The sequence below is a fragment of the Phoenix dactylifera genome, unplaced genomic scaffold (assembly GCF_009389715.1).
Source record: "Phoenix dactylifera cultivar Barhee BC4 unplaced genomic scaffold, palm_55x_up_171113_PBpolish2nd_filt_p 002076F, whole genome shotgun sequence".
Lineage (NCBI taxonomy): Eukaryota > Viridiplantae > Streptophyta > Magnoliopsida > Arecales > Arecaceae > Phoenix > Phoenix dactylifera.
Window position 1 is genome coordinate 30288 of NW_024069350.1, and position 19818 is coordinate 50105.

At 35.6% G+C, this 19818-nt stretch overlaps 1 long non-coding RNA gene and 1 pseudogene across 1 annotated transcript; both read right to left on the bottom strand.

Moving 5' to 3' along the window:
• Window positions 1-3351: 3351 nt before the first annotated feature.
• On the bottom strand, window positions 3352-18859 carry LOC120109355 (annotated as a pseudogene).
• Window positions 18860-19240: 381 nt separating this feature from the next.
• LOC120109358 lies at window positions 19241-19723 on the bottom strand. The gene is made up of 2 exons (XR_005510280.1): window positions 19637-19723; window positions 19241-19539 (listed from the first exon to the last, which is right to left on the bottom strand). It is a non-coding gene; the product is annotated as an uncharacterized LOC120109358 (long non-coding RNA).
• Window positions 19724-19818: the final 95 nt, after the last annotated feature.

The window sequence follows — 19818 nt, forward strand, 5'->3', positions numbered from 1 at the left end:
TCTAATGGATCTCATGATATATGTTGATTATTAAAATCGATTATTTTGTTGTTCAATGTATTGTTTCATTGTTTATGATCAATTTTTATGGAGTGTTACGTGAGCATGACTTGCACTTTGACAATATATGTTGATCATTTGTTTGGATTCAAGGAACCATTTTATAATTTAATTCTATTTTTTTTTGAGGCATTATTATGTTCAATTTAATCAAACCAGTTAATTAGTTTGCTTTGCAATTAATGTTGTTTATCACTGGCTTATAATTTTTCAATGATGTTTCATGAGTGACATAGTATTTTAAATCTCATAATAGCATTAATGCAGAAATCAAGGCAAAAATTCAAAAGTTCCTCTTTTTCTGAATTTTGTTTGGTAATTAGGAGGCGATCCTCAGATAAAAAGGGGAAAAAAGAACATTAGAAATGGAGTCAAATTAAACATTCACAAAACTGCAGTCATACATATTAAATCATATCTAGTATCACAAATGCATTGACTTACAAAATCATCCTTGGTTTTATTTTTGGTTTCTTGGGCATACTAATTAATGGTATTTCATCATAAGTTCATTCCATCAAAAAGAAGTAAGTACTTGAAGCTTGAATTGTAAAGCATATGAGATCATTTATATTATTAATTATGTTAGATCTTACCCAGCTTCCAAGAGGAATTAGCTGGTACGATTGTACAACAGATGGCGAGGTGCCAGTTTTCTAAAATAAATATGATGGTCAACCAAAAAAAAAAAAATGCAGCTTGTGTCATCTCTTCGTCGACTAATATGTTGTTAATCTCCAAATTTTATTTGGAAGTTGCTTAGAATCACTTGCCCTTTTTTCATCTAAGATCTTAAAAATACCATGACACTAGAAAATCATGCCAATTTATTAGCTCGATAACTTCCATTGAAAGCTCAAGCAACTAATTAATCCACATGTATGTGTATCTTGCCACCATCCAATACAATTTATGTAAGTTAATGTTCTTGATGCCTACAAAAAAAAGAAAAATAAATTAAAAAAACATATATTTTGATATAATCTATTTCATTATCTCTCTCTGATGGTTATTGAGAGATTGCGAGGTTATGTTCCAAAGAATATTATCTTTTTTTTCTTTTGATTAGATAAGTCCAACAATAACATAGTTTAGATGTCGTATATTGGAGTGAAGAGAAAACACATACCGTAACTTTTACGTTTTTTTTTTCAAAGTTAAAATTAAAATACATAATATTTATGTAGAGTGCATTGTTTTAATTGGTTAACATTCACAGAAGCAACATGCTTTAGAGCAAATAAACAAAACAAAACAAAAATCAATGATACATCTCAACAAAAAAAAAGGAAAAAATATGGTATCATCTTAATTACATCTATTGAAATATATATTTTTGTGCTCAAGAAATCATAATATTATTCTTGATTTTTATTTTGAAGATAGATGGTAATCGTATTTAAGGAGTTCCTTTAGTTGTGTAAATACCTTAAGGAGTTTCCGATTATGGTTTAAGATACTGAGGATACACTATTCAACACTTGAATAGGATACAATCAACGAAATGAACTTTTTTTTTTAATCTTTAATGAGTGCTTTATGATGATTTGTTTTTTGCCACCCATAAAATATTTGCTTGTTCAAAACATTTGTAAAACATCTAGCACAGCTCAATCCACTCTTTGCTTGTCCTTTTCAATACACTTACTCCCTCATGCCATATTCGGCTTCAAGAAGTGAGGTCAAGAAAAGAAAAAAAAAAAAAAAACAGAGGCAGGTCAAGTCCAATGACTTCTTATCCACTTGTTTGGATATGTTGAGCTCTTTATCCCCTTTCTAGTCTTTCCCCTCTGATTAGAGGGATTAAAGGTCTTCCAAAAAAGATAGTGCCATTTGTAGAGGTGATTAGTTTGTTTATCTAGGGCACCAATCAATTGGAGAGTATATGAAAGCAAAGAGCATCTTGCAAGGTGGGGGAAACCTACTCCATGCATTTTTCTCTTCTATTTTTTTTCGCCGGCCATGAGCCACCATTGCCATGTCAGCAATTCGACCACCTCGCAGCTCGCCACGTTGACATATTTATCGAATGCTGACATGTATGGATGACGGAGAGCGTCGATGCCAAGCTGTCGTCAGCTCGAACAAGATGCGACTCTCAAATTGGAATGAGAACCGGCATTGTTGCCTGAATGGCTGACCTAACTGGGTCCACGAACAAGCATTTAGTTGATTCGTTAGTTAAAGCATGACAGCAAATCAGCTGATAGTAATGGGTGATGAGTCACAAGATGCCCCCACAAAGATTTGCTTGACTAAAACTCTCAAAAAGTCTTGCCTCCTATTGATTCCACAAGCTACTGTCTAAAATTAACCTGTCTGACCTCCCAAGGACATGGTCGGTTGGTCACTATGGGAAGTTGGCCCCACAAAAGAATGGAGGTTGGACCCATGTTAGTCACTAGTGGCAGTGGATTGAAGAGGGGAACTAGAAGACACTGGCATTGGAGAGTTTAGAATAAACTGCTATAAAGCTGAAGTCTAAGGAGGGTATGGGTCTGGTCCTACCATCCCTATTCCTGGGCTTTTCCACTGCTAGGAACTGGTGGTATTCTTTTGCTCTGAGGGATTGATTCCATGATGGCATCATGGGATTCTGATTCCCACATGAACTCGAATTGGATATGGCTGAGCCCACAATCCCTTTCCATAGATTTCATCCAATAGAGGCTCCACCACAAGCTCCATTTTTGAAGTAAAGAAGAAATTTCATTAAGGAAAGAGTACTAGTAAGTCTTTAGCGAGATTGGAGAATAATGACTGTGATGGTCCCCATGACCATTATTGAGGCTTTCTGCCAATTTCAATCTGAAGAGCAACTATGGTCCAATAGCCTCTTGTCATGGTGGATCGTTGACCGGCGAAGCCGGCGAGATATCTCATTCATAATCTTTGATAGGTATTTTGCGATATCATCAATCATGCGAGTTGAGGTCAGCATGTGAATCACATTGGGAGAATGGATTGAATTAGGTTTGAAATGACATCATTTGAGGCTAAAAATCACTAGCAGCTGCATTGCATTTTGAGTCATCATCTTGCATATTTCATTTATAAAGAAGTACTAGTAGAACACCCCTTGCTACAATATCATGATTAAATTAGAAGACTCGATGCCAAGATTATCACCAACAATGGATAAAATAGATGAAAGAAGTACCAATTCGTACAAATTTTAGTATCTAAAGAATGAATGCCCTAATTGGAAGGAAATGACTGCTAAAATGCAAATATCGGCAACAATTAAATTTTTTTCCAGCCACATCCATCAAAGGAGAAAAACACAAGGAGTTGAAAGTTGAAACCAATCCAGCAAACATGATCAAATTAATAATCAGCTATCATCATACATTTGAATGAATAAAAAATTTAGGTTTTGAGAGTAGTTTACATTTGAGTATTGATGAAAACAAAAATGCCGAAATAATGTATTTATATCTTGACCACCATCCACCTCCAGAAAAGATCACAAAAAATACAGCCGTGCTATGGTTTTTTTTCGCAATGGTTGTAAGACATAATTAATAAACAATCTTCAGGCATCAGTACATGCAAGCATTCAAATCATGGATGCTCTAGGAAGCCCGTTAGGAATTGTCCATGACCTCAATAAAAGGCTAACTCTCTTTGGAATTGGTCCATGGTGGCTGCATCATGAAGAACTACCATGGAATTTCTTGCAGTCGTCAAGAAAACTATAACATGTGAAGACCCAATACAGGTGGATCAGAGACTTAGATTTGTGGCTTAGAGTTGCTTCCAAAAGCCAGCTCAAATATTTGGTTATAATCATCTACGAAGTGAACTTCAAGGCCTTCCTTCACATTGGCAGCAAGCTCATCAAAATCTCTTCTGTTAGCTGATGGGAATATGATAGTCTTCACCTCACTTCTTCTTGCAGCAATTATCTTCTCCTTTACCTGTTTGGTAGGAATGAAACTTTTAAAAACTAACAGAAAAAAACAAAGTCACAGAGCAGTAATAATACTAAATAATGGTGATTTCTGGTGTTATTTTTCAAAATAAGACTTCAGAATGATTTTTATCAAATATAGGAAGTTTGCAAATTTAGTAAAAATGTCAAGCTTTGCAGTTTCCAACTCAAAAATTCAGGCTATGACCACATGCATATAAACTCCTAGATTCAGGTATTTCTACAATGGATGGTAAATCATATAGCATATAAAGATCAAATGGACAAATATGATGAATTGAAAGACAGAGAGTATGTCGCACATCCCGTGGTTGGAAACCAAAACAAGAATAAGAAACATTAAGTCTTAAAACAATCATGAAAACAAAAAACTATGAACTTTCGATTATTATGGTCGGTCACAATGATGAATAAAGATTATGTCACAGAGATAACATACCCCACCAATTGGGAGAATCCGTCCTGTCAATGTTACTTCACCAGTCATTGCAAGTTCTTTTTTAACATGCTTTTTCATGGCAAGAGACAACATTGAGGTTATCATGGTGCACCCTGCACTTGGTCCATCCTTGGGGGTAGCACCAGCCGGCACATGCAAATGGAGCTTGGAGTCTGCAAAAAATGGATTGTCTGGTTCTTTCTGAAGCAATATTGCTCTGGCTACGGTATGAGCTATTTGCGCACTCTCCTTCATGACGTCTCCGAGCTGACCCGTCAATAGAAGTGCACCTTTCCCTTCTCCTTGCTCCACTAGGGCGGTCTCAACATACAATGTTGAACCACCCATTGCAGTCCAAGCAAGACCCATGACAACTCCTACTGGAGTCTGATCATATATACGTTCGGCATGGAATACTGGTTTGCCCACAAAATCAGCCAGGTTTGAGACATCAACTATGACCTTTTCAATCACATTATCAACTTTCACATCCTTTACATCACTTGTTTTTATATTGACCTGTAAATAGAGAAATCAATCAATTAATACATGACACAATGAATATACGGTGCATAAATATGCATATGTTAACATATATGCATACTACATTAAAGTAATTTCTATCGTCTGACTGATCCTTCCACTAATGTGAAAAAAAAAGTTTACACATAGGACTTGTAAGAAAAATCACTAGTAGGTGTCAATGTTAAACCAATTCTTACACTACAATAAAATGCATGTTTTAGTCACTTAGCTTCTCAGAATACCTTTGAATCAACGGGTTGGTCTGTTGTTGCAATACCGTCTGATGATAAGAGAGTTGGCTGCACTTTGTCAGCCTCCAACTGTTCAACAAGATGCTCATGAGAAGTTGCTTCTGATTCTTCTGTGGCAGTTCCATTAGGCTGTTCATGTAACGAGACTTCAATTGCTTGTTCAGATTCTGTTAAGGTAGTTGTTGTAGCCCTTTCGTGTGAGTTCCCATCCTCCAGTTTCTTCCCCCCTGGACCATCATCTGCAATTTGAGTAGGCTCTTCAGTAGATTTCTCTCTAAGCTGTTTGGCTCCTTGCTGAAGGCTGACTTTTAGAGATTGCTCATTTGTCACCCCTTGACGGACAAGTTGCAGAGCTATCTATATTAAAGCATAAGAATAAAATCGGTCATGAATAGGAAAAATATTCAAGGTTTTCTGAAATCAAAATATTTATTTCATTGATAGGAAAAGATGCAAATTTAAATATCTAATATACATCAATGGTCATAAAAATGCAAATGAAGGGAATGACTGAGAATTCATAGATGATAGTAATAGAAATGCATGTATGCTTATGAAACTAGTGCTTCTGCATATTTAATGGCCAGAAAACATTCAGATTAATCACTGCTAAAAGGGGAGACTTTCACAGAAAAGCTTTTGATTACAGAAATATTGACTTCCAACATCTCTCAAAGGGGTGTAAAGCCTATGACAAAATAAACTTCAATTAAGTACAACTACACCAGAAGATGCATTAATTGAAGCAATAATTTGTAAAGGAAAACATTTGTTTAATAGAAAAACATAAACAATTTGGAAAGCTACAAGTGAAAAACCACCAATTCAAATATCCTGTTAAAATAAAAATTTCAGAAAGCCAAAACTAGCAGGTCAATAATTTAACATTTCTAATTGTTTCTTTAATCCTTCCCATAATTCTCCAACTAGCACATCCGACAAGTATACCTATTTGTGAGATGACCCAAATACCCAAATGTCTTGCATAAGCAATATGCAAACTAGTTACAAAAAATCGAGGCAATTGGGTTTTTCATTGATAGGGACAACCAGCTAGACACTTTGGTCAAAACATCATAACTAGCTTGTTATGTTCATGCACGCATTCAAACCAGAACTAAATCAAAATATCACCTAGTAACAAGCATCTTGTGTTCTCATGATGCATTTCAGATTGTATACGGTGCCGTTTGAAGTTCAAAGTCATTACTAATTTTTCTGAAGAAAGCATACCGATAACATTGTGGCTCGTCATCAGAGGCAACCCAATGCTCAACAGTTATGGTTGGGATTTGCTAGCAAAACAATTACTTTGAAAATAAATAATAAAATTACGAATATTTAGATTTAAAAACTGATACTTCTTTTCTGAAGTTCTAACGACTGTGTCACAAACCTTGCGGTATATCTTCTCAATTTGCTTTTGAAGATTCCGAACACCTGCCTCTCGGCAATAATTTTCTATCAGAGCAAGAAGAGCTGCATCAGTCACTTCAACCTGGATACATTGATCAGAAATGTTAACAGAATATAAACCAATATAGCATAGATCATGTATACATGGTTAAATATGTCTGTAAAACATTCTATCAGTAGCACGAGACACTCAGCCACCACTAATCCATGTTCACTATTACTAAATATATGTTCTAACTGATGATCCAATTACATCAGGTTAATCCTAGAAAAGCACATTCATGCTGAATGATTCAGACACTAATCTTCCTTACAGTGAAGCAATGTTCAGTCGCCTTTCTAATATAATATATAAAGACAAATGGTGAGATAAGGCGACGGCTTGAGCTTTCCACCATGATCTCCAGATGGCAAAAGCTAACGATTTAATATTGAATCACAGTTATAACTTTTAATTTTCGTAAAGGTACTCTAGTTCATGAATAACAATCTTTTGAGTGGCCTGTGAAGTGTGTCATGCGACACAACCAAGTTAGAACATTGGCCATATCAAGTGCTACCAACCAACTGGACCAACTCCTTGTAGCATCTTCTGAAATTAATTTTCCTAAGACCAGGTACCTGCTTAACCCCAAGACAAAAAACTATGAATAGAATAATTTTTGCATGGGAGCTATAGACTACTTTTTATGTTTTTATTCTCGAGTTATTTTTATTAATCAGCTAATGATCCTTAAAAGTTTACGGATTAATAATTTGAAATCCTAAATATGTAGAAAATAATTGGTATTTAAAGAATTTCTCAAGTGAATAATTCCCTTGGACAAGATTTCTACCATAACCAAATCATCTTCTCCCATCTAAATGGGGTCAGCATGTACAAAGCTAAAAATCCACCAAATCAAATACTAAGATGAAAATACAACAGGGCACAAATTCATGTAATCAGGAATTCTACAATATTTTTCAGCTCATGATAATTCAAAGGCACTGATATGCTCGTAGTGTTTATCTGTCTCATATTGTAATTGATCTGTCAAACTGCTATAATTCTCTAACCATGTAGCAGATAACATCTCAGGAGATTTACTAATCTAGAATATTTTATTTAAAAATATATTTCGATAAATCGTGATGAAATCCTGATCCCTAGTATCTATTGCAATGATCAGAATCCATTTATGAGTTGAAAAAAATATTGCTTATGCAGATGATGTGTCTCGAAGAGAGTAAATTATATGACCAGAAACAAAAGAAGAATGAGAATGTTCTCTTTCTTTTAAAGGTTTTCTTCTTTCCCCTCAGAAGGAAGAGAAGGGGGGGGGGGGGGGGGAGGGGGTGTTTGGGGTGGGGGTTAGTGGGAGCTGGAGGGCACCACTCCTAGGCTATGGAATCATTCATTTAGAATCATTGTTATGACTTCAGAACCATTGAAAGCTTGAACAGGTCCATTCAGTAGCTAACAGGTTGGAAAAAGAAAATTGAGTATATCAAATCAAGTAATGCAATGCTATGACAGTAACACAAACATATCAAAACCTTGCAGCATTATCAATAGAATGATAAACTTTCTTTGTTCCATCAAATATTTTGCACCAGCAAAATTGAAAGCCTTGATCCTACCATGAAGAATGTAGCTCTACTCTCTCTGACAATGATCTTCCAATACACAGACACTCACAAACACTTGTCTACAGGAACATGCGATGCATGCCCAGTATAAAAATAATAAAAAAAGAAAGAAATGTGTTGAATGATAATATAAATTCTATTTATCAATTTAAAATAGAAAAAATCAGTAAAATCTAAAATCCAAACAGTCATGAGAAATAAAAACTTTCCTAACTATACCTTCCATATTCTCATGCAATTCTCTTTCTATGCTCTGATGAGAGATATAATGAGATATTTCATATGTGAAACATAAGACCATAAGATCTAGGAAAGAGATGGAGAGGTCAAAGTATCTATCATTTTCTCTTTATTCATGAAAATTAAGTGAAAAGGGTGTTCTAATAGAAAAGGTTTCTTAAGAATAGAGAAGGAGAGATTGGACTGGTGAAGATGATTGGAGGGGGGCAGGGGGAGAGGAGGGGGGCAGGAGGACAGGAGGGCGGAGGGGAGGGGTAGAGAGAGAAGTCCTTGATACGAAAACCGAAATCAGACTGACTAACCATTTTAGAACAAGCATTTTGTTTTTCTAGTCTTTTGACAGCTCTGCTCCTCCTTCATATATGGAGAAGATCGGAACAAGTTCAGTCTCTAATCTTATTTTGACTGTAATGGAATGTGAGATGGAAAACATATTATGATTCTTTGGGAGGATGGGATTTTCATGGAATCAAAGAGGCTGCTTGTTCTCATGAATTACAATATTCTACAATTATAAAAGAATGTTTTTGATGAGATTTGGTTAGAAAATCTAATGGCAAACTTGAAAAAAATAGGCATAACCAAAGGCACAGATTTCTCTTTTTATCATGCACACAAAAAACATATATATAATCTGTTTTGAGTGGGATATTTCTTGACATGATATCAAATACAATATGCCAATTTCAGATAAATTGAAAGAAAACGGACCACTTCCAGCAACTTTTCAGGGGGACATATAGTTAACAATACGAGTGCAGTATTAATCATACTTGTTCAGATTTGATACCACAAGCTTCACGAGTAGTCTTTTCCAAATAGTCCCTTGCAATATGCATCTTTTCATCAGTGATATAACCAGCAAGAGCAATGACCTCCATTCTGTCCAAAAGAGGGTTTGGTATCATCTCAACTACGTTTGCTGTGCAAACAAACAGAACCTAAATTAATAAGCAAAATGGTGTCAGAAGATATTCTAATGGAAGAGTAATTCTGTAAATACATTCACAACTAAACTTAGCTAAGATATCTGAATGCAAATAAAATTGCAACATTAGGACATGGAGAGAAGTGACAGAAGATATTCTGGAAATAACTGAAATGACAATTAGATTTTCATGTATGCATGGGTATGCATGTGTGCACGTGCATGTGCCCGTGATACTCCCATGCCAAATGCAACACACATACACCCTTGTGGAAAGCACGTGATGAGACATTGAAGTTGAAACTCAAATAGATCATCAATAGCATAAGCACTTAAAGTAAGTAAATCAAATGATTTTCGATGTTAATTATGTATCAAATTATCACAACATGGATAGTAAATTAGTAATCAAAGTAGCATTTGGCTTGAGTCTAATGTTAGGGTGAAAAATCTCTAACCAATTGAATTTAGATACCCATGCTTTTAGAGGTGATGAACAAATTGCAATTTAAATTTCTGTTCCTGGATGTTGGCAGTAGGGACAACCATATATGTTATGGCTTAGATGTATCATATACATGCTATACAGTAGATCTTATACAAGTCCACTGCCGGAACACATGGATGATTTTATTCACCAGATGGTAGTTCTATTTGACCCACGGTCAGTCTAGTAAATACTAGTGCGCATTGGCATATGGAATGGATTTCTTTAATATTTTAATACATATTCAATATGTGGTCATTACAAATAATGTGTGCAAAGCGCACACTGTGAGTAAAGATGCTACATGGTAGAGCCAAAGTTCTTACTTGACTGCTGAAAAATAATCAGTAATCTAGATGGTATATCTCATTCTGCATTGCAGTAACATATCTTTTCACACTGGTCCAAGCATCAGCACAATACGACATATATATATATATATAAGCACCATAGGGGTACGAAAGATACTTATTGTCTCACCGACTTATAGATCTGTGCCATTTGCAAAAGTTCAAAAGCTTTGAACTTATAAATGCCTTACATGCATAATGTCTATTTCAACTCTCTCTCTCTCTCTCTCTCTCTCTCTTATATTTATGTTTATATTTATATAAACTGATTAGGCTTCTCGCCACAAATTTATGTAGCATAAATTCCATACGAATTGTCAATTATATGTTTCTGCTAGTATAAAATTGTTATTTTAAAAAAAAAGAAAAAAAAAATCTTTTTTCAGATTCTCTCTTATCCAGATCATGCATCCTACCACAATCTGCCCAACTTGTTCACAACCTTCAAACACCACCATGGCACCTCCTACCAACAGTTGCTGTAAGTCACGGCCATTTACTCCCCTCACTCTCTTTGGCTGCTGTTCCACCCCACCCCCTCCTATCCCCACGAAAGCTCTCCAGCTAAAAGGTGGAGGGAGGTGGTAGGGAAAAAAGGGTTGGTGGGCTGGATGGCATAGTAGGAGTAACTAAAAGGACTTGTAGTCATTGATGGCAGTCATGGGTAGGTGGAGACTTAAAACAGACCTAAAATTTTCGGTGTGAGAAGGAACAGGACATCTTTTACAAGAAATTCAAATCTACCAAACTAATCGGATCTCAAAGTATTTCAAGCATCTACTGACCTATGTGATTGAAAATTTAATTCTATTTTAGAAGATAAAAAAATCAAAGACCTTTCCAAAAAGAATTCCTACTTTCCAAAAAAGAAATCCTACTTGCTATTCTGTTAAATTCCACTGATTCATGTCATTGAATTTTTTTCCCTCCCTTATGACTTTCAAGCTATGGAAGACTACACATTAGATGGTACAGTGGCAATGGCATCTAATATTACCTTGCAGATTGTTTTTGAATATATAAAAAAAAAAGCTCTTTTCCCCTTTGTAAGTCCTTTTTCTAGTGTTACACGTCATAGAAACGCTGAAAGAGCATCATTCAGTATAAGCATCCAAATTACCCAGAATAGAAATTGAGGACAGAATTTGTTTAATTATTATAAATATTTGATCATCATATGAGCTAGCTAATGCTCAGATCTTGTGGGGTAGGTTTCAACACTTCAAAGAACTAATAAATGTTCCAGTAAGAAATAACTGCCTGTTGCAAAAAAAAAAAAAAGTAAAAATTGGACAATGAATGGTATAGATGCGAAGCGTATTTTACCGATCATGGTGCCAAGCTCAACTTTGTGGTCAACAACCCTATTTTAGAAAATTAAAGTCCTTCTAGCAAAGAAGACTCATACCTTTAAAATGGGAGACATCCTTTGTTCCAATAAGTATGACTCTTCTTAAACAGAACTTTTATCTTCAAACAACAATGGGTTTTTCTTTGGCATCCAGTACAGTTCTTATTTCCAAAAAAAAGTTACATTCCTGACCACACAGGTCAAGAACTCGGGATTATCATTTGTGAAATAGTTTTCACATCTATAAAATCACTGCCTGTTTAATAATATACAGATTCCAATTTCACACTGTTCATTATTTAATATCTCTATGTTATTTAAAATTATATATATTCTGATTCAGAATGTGCATCTTTTCTCTCTGAAAGATTTATTAGTACTTCAAATTGCTGAAAGATAACATGTGAGGTCCAAGACATAACAGCCTGTATGACAACCGATTCTATAAGTTGTGTCATCAATTTTTATTTTGAAAGATCTGTATGAATTCTAGATATCATTCCACTAGGCCCAACTCATATGTAAGTTGGTTTCCATACCATACTACTATTTCATGAATTTGATGAAACTAAGCAGACAGGTAGGTGATTTTTTTTTCCTTTTTTTTTTTGGTGTGTGTGTGTGTGTGTGTGTGTGTGTGTGTGGCGGAGGGGGGGGGTCTAGAGCAACTTAAAAATAAAAAGAAAAAAGGGTCTATATTCTGAACCACATAGGTCATGAACACAGAACTATCATCAAGAAGAGCATGGTCCGTTTCTTTCCCATAGCATCATTCTCTACTATTTTCATATGATAGATATAAGTGATCTTTACAAGAAATCTATTAGGTTATACTGAAATGTGATTACAGAAAAAGCACATGTCAAGCATGCTTTCTGTTTAAATAGAATCAGAACACCCATCTTTGCATTCTCATTTGCTCTATAAACAATGTCAAAATTCAAGAAACAAACTGCTTAGTGAACCTGTAAGCTAGAATTTGCATCCGAACAGAACAAGATAAGCATGACAATTGAAAAGGTGAATGTCAAATATGACAACCAAAAATTTGCACTGATGGAATAAAGTAATGAGCATGTTCATATTTATCTAAATTAAGAAGCTAGGAAAAAAAGCACTCGTGCATGTTCAGATTGGGATTACATGCCGCTATAAAACATCACTTACAAATGTACTATAGCATAATACAATAAAAATCCTATTGCTAATCAGCCTCGATGATACAATTCAAACATTTGGGGGGTATAAAAATGCCAGAAGACACCAATATTTGGATTAGTAATACAACTATACAAGACTATCACCAGAAGAATAACCATGGAATGCCGTACCGGCCCGTACCGGCCGGTACGGGCCGGTACGTACCGGTCCGGTCCTAGACCGGTACCGGAACGGATAAAAAACCGGTATTTCCCGGTTTTTTATCCGAACCGGCCGGTACGGGTGCGTACCGGCTGGTTCGGGCCCGTACCGGCCAGTTCGGAGCCCGTACCGGACCTTGAGAATAACCAACATATCAATATATTTTTTTTTTTTTAGAACCACAGCGCCGCGCGCTGTGGTTTTTTGAAACCACCGGTACCGGCCGGTACGGACCGGACCGGACCGGTACCGTACCGGTCCGGCCGGCCACCGGTACGCCGACCGGTACCGGTACGGCGGACCTTGAGAATAACCAACATATCAGACCGCTATTTTATAACCAACATACAATATTTTGTCCATAATACCTCAAAAACTGGAAATGCATAGACTAAAGAGTGTAAGCCTATATGGAGGCTCCCAAGGAAAAAGGTACAAATCTAAATTTTGAACAATGATCTTTTAGAAGTTCTAGATCCCTTTGTAGCCACATAGGACATTACTCAAACTATCTCCATTTACTAAGATTGGACTGCTGGAAAATCTATGCCCAAAATAACAGTGGTTAAAAAACAGTGCTCATCAGGGAGAGTTTGTTCCGTTATGATTTTCAAAAATTATCTCCATCATATTGCTAGCATCTAGTTAGTTTGCTCTAACCTTTTTACTCTTTTGCACAATAACATGCTTTATAGATATATTAAAGATGGATATATATTGACTAGCTAGTTTAAAAAATAATGCCATCATTTTCATGATATATATCTCTTGTGACTCCCATCCATTTCATTGTCCAATGTGAGCAATTTTATGTAAACATTTATGCGGATCGGACATGGGCCATAGTGTTCAAGCACATGTTCATGAGATGCATAATTATATTTGTCCCTTCAACCATGTAAGATTTGCCAAAGTCTTGCTTCAAATAAATCACATGCTCATGTAACAAGCTTCTGCACTCCACTCACAGGTATTAGATTGATATGAAATATATAATCAACATACCATCAATACTTGGACCCGATAAACATGAAAATTTAAAATAGTGAAGTCCAAGAATTCTTCACAGCAGCAGTGGCCTCACCTTGGATAAGTCAATAGGAACATCAAGAAATGGTCAAGAAAGTTCGCGTTTTGCTCGGGGTCTAGAAGCTCTAACAAAGCACTTGCTGGATCACCAGCATGTCCCTTCCCCAACTGTCACATGATAAATCACCAGAAAAGTTGGAAACATCAAATGTCATCACAATTCACAAGATCATGAGGAAGCTTAATCCCGTAAACTCGAACTAGTGCAAAAATTGATGCATCAAAAGCATCACTAAATTACAACAGGTTATGTAAAGCATATTAATACCTTGTCAATCTCATCTATGAGAACTAGAGGATTAGCTGTTCCCACATTTTTCAGGCATTGCACCATCTTTCCTGGCATTGCACCAACATAGGTGCGCCTATGACCCTGGATAAAGGTTATAATGATCACAAATGAGTTTCAGATAGGCAAAACCCCACACTGTTTATAAGCTAAAGCATCAATATTGATTCCGAGATGTAGACATCAAAATGACTTAGTCGCTGTACCTTAATTTCAGCTACATCAGCCAAGCCTCCTACAGAAAATCTATAAAACCTTCTATTCAATGCTCGTGCCATTGAATGACCAACGCTGGTTTTACCAACTCCAGGAGGCCCAGAGAGACATATAATTTTGCCTGCAAACAGAAAATAATGATCTTGTTAAGATATGTTGTGTATGAATAGTAGAATTAGAAACAAACATCAGCCAACTGAATACCATTGATTAGTCCTAATACGTTATCAGTCAAGCACACAAGGCATGTACAGCTAAATTTTATCTCTTAGTGTGTGCCGTAAGATGAATTCTTGCACAGGGCAGAGAAGGGAAAAAAGAACACTAACCACATGCAACCAGGTATAATGTTAAGGACAAAATGTGGACATGTGGTTTGCCTAGATTTGCTTGTTTTCCAATTGAACTGAATTATATTGAACCTTCACTATAGAAGTTAAGTATTTATTCAAGTCACCATTCTCATGGGGATAAAACATGGCAACCTTATAAGCCCCAGCATTCTGACATAATAACACATTTTCTTTCAAAGAAGTGCATAAAACAATTACTTCATGAAACATCAGGACCAATATTAAAAGCCCAGGTGAGAAGATATAGTTGAAAATCGTAATATAAAGGTTAAATCCATATCCATCATCTTGATCAAAAAGTTTTAGCAAGTGTATCCATGACCAAGTATTATCAAAAAATTGATAACCAGGTGTCATCCAGCTGCTGGGGTTTGATGCAGAAACACCAGTCATAGCAAAAACGTTGGGAAAAAACCACAGCAATCAATTAGGAGATGACAATAATTTAGGAAACAAAAAGGTAAAGAATAAATGTGGTAACCAAAAGAAAGCTGGTACACATAAAGCTGTAAACCAACCTTGCGAGGTCCCCCTTAATTTTCCAACAGCTATAAATTCTAATATTCTCTCTTTAACATCAGATAAACCATAATGATCTTCATCTAAAATTTTTTGTGCATGTTGGATTGTCGAAGTTTTCATCACTGCAGTGATTGAAAACCATGAAGATTAAGCTCAATTCATTAGCAGTCTAATGAATTTCTCTAAAATGATTCAAATCGGATGTTTAAATACAGTACCTGTAGTTTCCCCAAGGTAATGCAGTAAGCCAATCAAGATAATTACGAGTCACATTGAACTCGCTAGAACTAGCTTCCAGCAGCTGAAGCTTGTTAAGCTCTTCTTCTATTACTTGCAAGACATGAGGAGGACACTGCTTGTTTTTTGGTTCAAGTCTTTCCCCTGAACTTTGCTGCAGCAAAGAAAAAGAATACAAAATCACCTTGTCTTAAATACTTATATAAACATAAATATCCTCCATATATTCAATGAGATATCCCGCTAAAGAAAAGTACATCCAGAACTAACCAGTCAATGCTGATTTGTCATCTGTCTCCAAACCCAGCTCCTGGATCAAAGTAGAAAAGTGAATTCTTCATGTCTAAAGTTCTGATGAAGGTCAATGAAATCAACTTAACAAGCAATGAAAAAAGTATCAAAGTTCCCACTTCCCAGTGATATAACATGATGATAATACTCCAGTTATTGTTAAAGTAATGAAGGGGGGATAGAAGTTTAGGCCTTGTCTATCTTGGACAAGATTAAAGACACAAGTTCATTTTTGTTATATTCACCATCATTTTCTTTTATTTATCCAAAAACAGAACTAATAAGAATAAAAAAAATACCTTTTTAATTGCTTTAAGTTGCTCGTTCAACAAATAACGTCGCTGGTCTCCACTTATTTTCTCCTCAATTGCTTTTGCTATTGACTCCTGAAACAAAATTTAGTAAAGATAACACAAAAGTCCTAGTTAGTACTCAAATATAGAGAATACATAAATGGGAATGAAATAATAGAAAATATATGGCTAAATTACCTGTATCTTACTGATCTCCATCTCTTTCTTTACTAATTCTAGAGTTAGTTTTAACCGCTCATAGACCTGGCAGGCAAATTATACGAAGTTAACATTTTATCGAAAAAATAAACAGTCAACCATGATGATGGCAGAGATCAATAGTAAATTGCATGCATCCACCCACCAACAAAAGAAAATATGAAGCCTATAATTGAAGTCTGTATGGAATTAGGTCTTTAAGGTGCAGAATCAAAATTATTCACCAGACAACCTGAAGCTTAGATGGACCATGCTAATACTTGCAACATTATGGGTTATACAGATGGCCACTGGTACACCTTAAGGCAGTCAAAAACCAGCCTGATTAGCCATTCCTTTATATTTCTGCAAGCATAGCGGTTCAAAATCCTGATCTGTGGTTCTGACACGCAATGCATTTCAATTCTTAAGATGATAATGGAAAACATTGTGACATGCTAAGCTATATCATTCTTTACTAATTTTGGAACAGCTCATTCATGCCACTGCAACTTAAGGTGAATATGCCAAGTTGCATAAGACATGATTGATATTTTATATTCATAATGTTAATGAAAAAACAGTGTGATATGATTTAACATTAATTTTCAAATTGGAAGGGAACATGACATAGATTAACACCCAACTGTTAGCACACATGCAACCCAATTGTCCAAACACAAACACACAAAGATAGAGGGGGAGAGTGCGAGGGAGCAAGAGTGAGAGAGAAGGCAAGTCATTTTTTTAATAAGTAAAACTGAACAACATAAGAATTAAAAAAATCTTTGCAGCTTGACTGAAAATGTTTGGATCAAAAGCATGCATGCTTCTTACATCGAGTTCTTCAAGCACTTGTTGGCAAAGCAACTTGTTGGCCCCGGAGATAGCAGCCCCAAAATCTGCTAGTCTTGGATAATTGAAATCGCCAATATGCTGAAATTCACGAAAAAAAGGAACAATTTTATAACACAGTTTTCATCATTTAATCATGTTATTCTACAAGCATAACATGATATCTATTAAAGGAACTACTTATACAAATGCCTAACTTGAAGCTTCCAAAGAAAACCTCCAGGAGAAAAGCAGAAAAAATGATTCAATAGAAAACATGACAAGAAGGGCAGTACAAACCAAAACCTATTCATAAGCCGGACTTCAAAAATGAAAATAAGTTTCCATATATTTGTGCACTTTTAATTAGATTAAATTTGGCAAAATTAGTCCTTTGACCTTTTTAAATTTGAAAGAGACAATATGCAGGGTTATAAAAGGAGGCCAAATTAAATTGAGCTAGTTAACAACTTCAACTAGTACAATCTTGCAACTAGGACATTCAGAAGATGCTGTAAGTTGTAACTCTCAAAACAATTCTCTATTCAACAGAGGAATTACAGACAAACTTAAGCAATTTAGATATAAAGTAAACAGGAAGAAGGTGTTAACTCTCAAAGCCTTTTTTCCTCAAAGGATGGGATACAGACAAAATTAATTTAGATACAAAGTAACTAAGAAGTAGTCAACCCTCAAAACCTTTTTTTTCTTTCAAGTGAGAAGTTTTCAATTCTCAAAAAACTTTTTTAAAAAAAAAACAAACTTAAGAAATAGACAAAGTAACCTGTGTATATGTTTGAACATGATCTTTCCAAAGGGAATTTGTCTTCAGAATGTCTCTTAATGTTGCTATGACTTCAAATGAGGTTGCTTTTATAACATCGTCATCCTTATTGTAAGGCTTTTTCCTGCAAAAAATAATAGCTATTGTTATTGAGCCAAAAATTCAAGCAAACTTTCTAGAAAAATATGAATTGTACTCTTAACAAATAATAAGTTCCACCATAAACAATGACAAGGCAACATTGATCACATACTCAGGTTAGTAAATTAATACAGCACATATAACTTCAACAAACGTTTCTTCGGATACTTCAACCTCCATCTAAATAGGGCTGTCAAACAAGCAAGCTGTTTCCTAAGCAGCTTGTATTTAGCCAGCCTTTTGGCTCACTCCATTAGTAAATGAGCGAGCTAGGCTAGGACCTGGCTTGGCTTGAGCTCCACGCGGATTAAACTCGGATACAGGAATACATAGATAATTAATACACATTACATGTTTCTTAGTTACTATTTAGAAACCATATATTTATATTATAAATTACTAGAGGCTAATATAGTTGCATAAAACAATGTATTTCAACTATAACCTTGAGATATAACAGTAGTAAGTTAAAGTGAGTGCGAGTGTGTGTTGCACACTTGAGAGATCTTAGGCTCTCACTGCACCTCTTAAACAAGTTATTTGTGAGCAACTTGAAATTAAATAAGCCAAGAATGAGCTAGGCCCTGCTCACACAAGCTTAGCTCATTTACACATCTGCATCTAAACCATCGGCCATATCGCATCTAATTCCTGGCAATATATAAGTTCAAAAGAGAGAGGTTTATAGTTATATTGTCCTTGATCATCAGTAAAGTGAAGTGCATCCTAAGAAAACATTGGTGGTGAAAATTTTGGTGAAAGATATTGTGAAAACATGTTCAGGCATTTGCACTGACAACATTTTCCATGAATGCCAGGGCATGTGACTGTGTGACAACAGTGGAAGCAAGTCAGAAAAGATAACTCAGTCATGACTCCAGCAAAAAGCAAATTGTCTTTTGCCTTTGCTTTGATACAAAAAAATGCTTGTAAACCTCTGTGGAAGTTCAGCACATACAGCAATTGCAGCAATGCAGGAAATTTGCAGTTTATGAAAGACACAGTTACCTCCTTTCTATTGCTTCCAATTTCTAAACACAGTAGTGGACTAGCAGTATTGGTCCTTCAATGAAAAGGCATGGAATATTGGTTACACTGGGTGGTACATGGTAATCAAAATCAGCTAGAACAGTAATCAAAAGTCAGCCCCACAAGACACTAAGGTAGAACCAAATATGATGACTCAGCTTGTGAGTTAAGAGTAATAGTACATTGACATCCATCAACCATAAATAGGGCTGGAAAGACGAAAGATGAGTAAGAGTAATAACATGCCTTCAGATGATCAACTTTTACAGTTAAAGGATCCTCGTCAACCTGCAATATTAGAAGTTTCATTGAATATCAGGAATGTAGGTATTACTGAAAAAAATAAAATAATAAGTGTAATTCGTCACTATTAAACCCAACCTACCATCTCAGTTATCCGCAGACGCCGGTGACCAACGAGCACTACTTGATCCCCTTGGATGCTGGTTATCTACATTGACAACAGCAAGATAGCTAGAGTATCAGCAATGGATTCTATGCCTTTTAATATATTCTTAATTTATATACTAAATGTCATTAATTCCCAAACCCTGGCAGAAGATGATA